This window comes from Misgurnus anguillicaudatus, chromosome 5, assembly GCF_027580225.2.
Source record: "Misgurnus anguillicaudatus chromosome 5, ASM2758022v2, whole genome shotgun sequence".
Classification (NCBI taxonomy): Eukaryota; Metazoa; Chordata; class Actinopteri; order Cypriniformes; family Cobitidae; genus Misgurnus; species Misgurnus anguillicaudatus.
The window spans coordinates 30,171,864-30,178,131 of record NC_073341.2 but is presented as its reverse complement, the minus strand read 5'-3'; positions in this window follow the sequence as shown (position 1 = coordinate 30,178,131).

Below are 6,268 nucleotides of genomic sequence, written 5' to 3'. Positions count from 1 at the left end.
AAATAGATCTTTGCTTCACGGCTCTAGAGGGAACGTAAACCCCAGGAACTTTAAATGTTTGTCAGCAAACAATTCACCCACTATTAAAAAGGCTGTCAGTGCATATATACCGCAGAAATAAATTTCATCTTCAAACTCTAAAAACGCACCCCTCACTCATTGATGCTAGAAGCTTAATTAAGACTCTATATGAAAGCATCAATAGATCACTACTGACTGGGATAATTGAGGAGTCAAATGGCCGGCATCCTGGGCTTTCACAAACAGCCTAATCTGATTTCGATGCTATAAATAAGGTGGGGTCCACCGGGCCACCACAGAGCCCTCGTCACACCAGGTGGGCATAAACAGTCTATCCCGATCTGAGAAGGATATCACTTATCATAGAGACGAACGGCAAAGATAAGGAGACAAGACAGAAGATGCACATGGGAGAATATGTGGGAGGGTGATAACACAATTACACCCAAACACTCCAATCCTCCAGTTACATCCAAGCTGCCAGGAGATAAGTCTCGTTCTCTTATTCAGAGTTGTTCATCATTGAACCGAGATGGCCCGGCTCCATTCATGAAGTGATGAATTAAACAGACTTTCTCCAATAGTTTCCCTAGTCAGGATTCTTATGATCGCATCCTTAATGACTCAACAGAGAGTGATGCGGATGTGTCTATTTAAAGCAAGAGATCAGACCTATTGACTTAACAGATTCTTTCTTCTGCAAGTGAATCTGTACTTTTAAATCACACATGCTTTAAATGCGCATTTCACGTGCCTTTGAATATAATTAGATTGACTCAAAGCCAATTCAGCAAATGTGCAAAATGTGCTGTCAGAAAAAAAATGGTCAAAGCTGTCATTGGGGCAATATGCGCCATTGAGGTAGTAATATGACCTTTTAGCTACAGGAATAAGAGAGGTGTGCTTTTTGAACGGATACTGCCCCAGTGACACCTAGAGACCATTTAGAAATTGAAAAATCCTGACACTGGTGCAGGAAGTGAAAATCTTGTGTGCATAGTCCTGACAGCAGTTCAGTTAAATAGAAACACACAACATCTGGAAGAGGAACAATTTTGCAACATCTTTGGCCACAATACCTCTTGCAGTCTGGGAACATGCCATATGACATTTGAACCCCTATCCTGAAAGGTTCAAGGTTCAGAGCTTGTGGTTTATCACATTAAAGGTGCCAAAAAATGCATTGAAATAATATGTTAAATTGTTCTTTGATATTTACATAGAAGGTATGTAACTTGTGTAAAAATTATTCAGTTATACATGTCCAGTTACAACCCTAGGATTTGTCCTGGGATTGATTTATTTTTTGCCTATTTGGAAGGGTCATGAATGATAATGTTAAAGGCCCCGTTCTTCCTGTGTTTTTGAAGCTTTGGTTGTGTGTTCACTCCGCAATTTTCATGTTTCAAGTGTAAAAAATTTGATATTTACTTTTCACAAAAACGGGCTGATGTCTTCCTTGTTCTATGAAGTCCCTCCTTCAGAAAAACGTAACAAGTTCTGATTGTGTAGTTTGTTTAGTGTGTTGTTATTTGACCACAGCTTAGCTTAGCAGAGCCATTTGAGCTTAGCTGGCGACTGACGTATTCCTGTGGGCGGAGTTTAGTCAAAAACTTTTATATTGACGTCATTCATAAGTAGAGGGCTGTAGTCCAAACCGGTCGTTCGCTGTAGGCTTTGAAAGGGGAATTTTGTTAAAGAAAATGTATTGCCTGGCAGTGAACTTTGAGTTTAATCATTTTCCAGGTATTATTTACACTATTACAGCAACATAACACACTAACTAAAGTTTGAAAAATGGCATCAGGAAGAATGTGACCTTTAAGCTCTGCTCTGATTGCTCTGCTCTGAGGCTCATGCCAGTAGCTCACGTTAGTAAACAGACCTTATATTTTTGAGCCTGTATGAGATGAAAATACAGATTCTGAGGAACAACTAATTGTTTGGAAATTGCTAATGGATGTTTTTTTTTCAGTACCTGCAAAACGTAACTGTAACGTCAATAGTAGAACTTTAGTCTAAATGCTAGCGTATAGCATTAATAAGCATGCAACGCTAACTCAGCAGTAACAATTTTCTTTTTAGCATTTTAACAACTTTGTAATTAATTTAATGTGCAATTTAAAGGAACAGTATGTAAGAAATGTATATCAATTAATCATAAAATGGCCCTGATATGTCACTAGACATTTAGAAATCATTTTCATTTCCAATACTTATATCACTCACAACAGTGGTCCTGCCAGGATATTGTAATTTAAAAAGTGGAGTTGCAGCCCTCAACTGATGTTTATGTTGTCATTTTGTGTATTGGCCACCAGTTGTGTGATTGCAGTACCAGTTTTAGCCACAAGTTTTGTGATTGCAATATCAGTTTTGGCAACAATCCTATACTGTTCCTTTAATGTTGGGGGCGTACATCTGTGACGTCACAGTTAAATTAATTGATCTAGAAATAACGTTGATTATGAGTCGTTTTAGGCAGTGTGTGAAACCCACTGTGTTTTGTAATTTGGAGGTTTTATTTTAGAACCACCTACAAGTAGAGAGGCAGTAGGGAAGTAGACCTATGCAGTTGCAAAAATCGATCCAACCCCCCTTAGATTAAAAACGTACACAAACTTGTCATGATGTTTTAATCTTGCACTGACTTTGCATTTTTGCTCATGATTCTATAACTATCATCGTAGCAGACACACACAAATATAACAGTCCGACTGCACAGGAAAGACTAACTGAAACAGGAAGTCAACCATCAAGCTTTTTTGTTTATTTGCATTTGACAAAGTATTAAAATAAAGTGTAACAGATTTAGATATGAAATTTGACTATTATCACAGAATAATAAAAAAAAACACTAGCCATGTGTCCATTACCATTCAGGTTGGCGATTACAAGCTGCACTAAATTAAAGTGACACCATGTTGTTTTTCAACCTTCATAAAAAATTTTCAAGACCCTTGTGATAGTACATCGACTTTAAATAGGTTGAATGACACGTCTACCATAGCCTGACGGGGTCTGTATCGCTTTTACTTGTACTTTAAAACTTAGGGTTTCGGGTAGTAACCAGAGCACAAAAAAACTACAAAATTCGACTGCTTTACGGCATATGTCACTTCCTCCACTTCCTCAATTTTCAAAAGATTTTTTTTACGTGCATTTGGCTGGAGGCTACTTAATGAGTGTAGAGAGCAACTTCTATTATGATATTCTGTGGTACTGTGTTAGTGTCACAGACCTATGACACAGGCGACCCAGGTTCAATTCCCCTTTAAGGCATTTTTTTTATATAAACTCACAATCTTGTTTCATACATAAATGTGATCTTCTTTATAAATGACGGCAATTATCTTGCATATAGTTCCCTGTATTCAGATGTTGCATTCACATGTTCACGTATTTACCTTTCTTTTACTGTCTATGGTATTTACATTACAATCCAGGATGCTATAGCAGTCAGTCAAACTTGCTCAAACTCACACAGTGTAAAACCAAACCCTATTCATTCACCAATCAGATCCGAGCATTTCTCTCTTCCTCATTTGCTGCGTTCCGCTGTCACTCGCGTAACGTATTACAAAGCGGCAGACCTAAACACATCGATTTACTTGGATTTGGAGCGACAACTTTCACACGAAAGAGAGGAAAAACGAGCGCCATTGCGGAAAATCCTGGTGGCGAGGGTTTCAATTAAAAATCCCTTAATTCGCCAAAAAGTTTTTACGCTTTTTTAGCTTTTTTGAGGTGGTTTTTGACTTTAAAAAATTATTTAAATTTATTTGAAATAAAATGCGAATGATGGGAGATAGAAACGCATTTTTCTGACGTAGGGAACAAAACCCACCAGACTGACCGTCTGTTTCCGCTTAAGTTGTCTTTACCATATATGGGGCTCGACGTCGTCTTAAAGCAACACCAAAGAGTTTTTTTTACCTGAAAATAACGTTTCCAAAAAAGTTTCAGTCATTCATCCACTCGAAACAGGGTGAACAGCACTTTCACATTCGCTTTGCAGCCTTCTATCGGCTAAAACCGCACTAAAGAAGTTTCCAACCGACGGGTAGCGGTCCTGTAGTTTGAGTGAAAACTACAAAAACTTGCTTTACGACAGACCTACAGTCCAATCAGAGCCAGCTGCAGTATTTACAACAGTGGTAATGGACAATTACGCTTCTAACCTGTAGGGGGAGCATAGAGCAAAAAGTCTTTAGTGTTGCTTTAATGGCCGTGCCTGCAAAAATGCTTTGTTTCTTCTTCTGTGAACAGCATTCAGTTTGGCAATATAAAGCAGCTCTGCTAATAAATTAATAACTTGCCCCATTGTGACTACATGCAGTCGTGTCTCCATTTTCCATGAGTGCCTTGTTTTGTTTACTGTTGGTTACTAGGTTAACTTACCACCGGCACCGTCATTCGCTCGAACAACTTGATGGAACGCACCTGATTTGCATTTGTTTTTCTTTTTTGGCTAATTTTATAAAGATTCGCTTTACGTTTGGATGAAAACTCAGCTACTGTTTTCAGCACAGATTTGTGCATATTATCCGCTGTGTAGCATATGTATGTGCGTTTTAGCGGCTCGCCATGCTTCCATCACCATTTTAAAGTATTGCATCAGAAACTAGTACTGGAAACGCCAAATTTCGATTTTTATTTATTTATGTTTTTTTCGATTAAACTTGATATTTTCTACTTTTAAACATAACTTTGTGTTGCCTACTATAGGCAGTAGGCTTATATGCTTAGCCTATTTGTTGGCTCTTAAAGCACAATGTTCCAAAGTCAGTTTGAAAAAAAGCATCTGCTAAATGTATGTTTTTTAGGAGGCACATGAATCATACGTTCAAAGCTTGTGATTTAAAAATATGGATTCAGTTAAATATCTATGTTCAATTGAATACATATTGAGCTGAAATACAAGACTTGAGCTACTGTGGTTTTATGAACTGTTGTGGACTACAGTCTACAGCAGCATAGTTCTCTCATTAAAATCATAGGAACCAATCAGGCGAGATGATTTTTCAGGGAAAGGATGAAAGGAAAAGATGGCTTAACTGAAATGTTTGAACAAGACATGCGCCATAATTTCGCCTCTGAGGCAACACTCTGCAAAGTAAACATTTTAATCCCATTAGATGATCCTAGAGGCCCTTATGTTAAAAAAGTCCCGTTATTTATAGCAGATTTCATATTCCTTTAAACCCACACATCTCCTTCTTAAAAAAAGACCCTTGATCTATTTGCCGGTCTCGGGTTTGTACATCACAGAGAGGGGCAGGGCCAAGCTTTGTGCTTGCCAGTTTATGACTAATACCAATTTTAATTTTACAAATCATGAATATGAACTAGTTTACACTCAAGTCAGTGTCATTCAAACAAATACTTTGACATGTGATTGTCTATTAAATCAGTACTTATTTTTACTAGTTAACATTGTGCCGTAGTAGGCATCTTTTTGATGCTCAGTACAAAGTCTGTGTGTGCTTGTTTCATATAGGTCTAAAATGCAGAAAGTCACTTTTCTCCTCAGGATATTTGAGGTTGCCAGGTCTTCTTCCTGACACGTAAGCATGCATTTTTCGGCTGTACATCACAGCTCTGATGCAGAGAAAATTAATTAAGAGCCATCGGTTGACTCCTGTTTCTCTTGTGATCTTAATGGTCTTCAACAATGAAGGCATATGGTGAGACAAGTCTGGGTGGAACTACACCGCATGTAAGTAATTCTTAAATTCACCTGTCACAGTAAATATGGCAGTATTCTCAAACAGGGCCAGGCCTTTAACAAACCTCCAAGATGAGTCACAATTATTTAAAATACAAAATTGAGCATTAAAAAATAAAAACAACTGAAAAATACATATTTAGTTATGAAATTGAGTAGAAATTCAAATATTGTTGTGGCCTTGAATTCAAAAAGGTTGAGATCCACTGCAACGTGAGTAAACTATAATGACTTAGGCCTATAGCCTCAGATCAGTTTTGATAAAAGGCAAGAACAGCACCTATAATAGTGAGGCTAATTTTTTCTTAATTTAATAATAATAAGGCTTAATAATTTAAAAATTATTAAATAATGAAATATTAATGTTTTTCCTGTTCATGTTTATTCTTGTAGCTCATTCTGCAATAAAAAAATGACCAGAACCGAAAAAAACGTATCACAATCATGTTTGACACGAATTTTATCTGTTCATGTTTTACAGCTTATTCTGCAATTTAAAAATTTCCGGAACTGATGAAA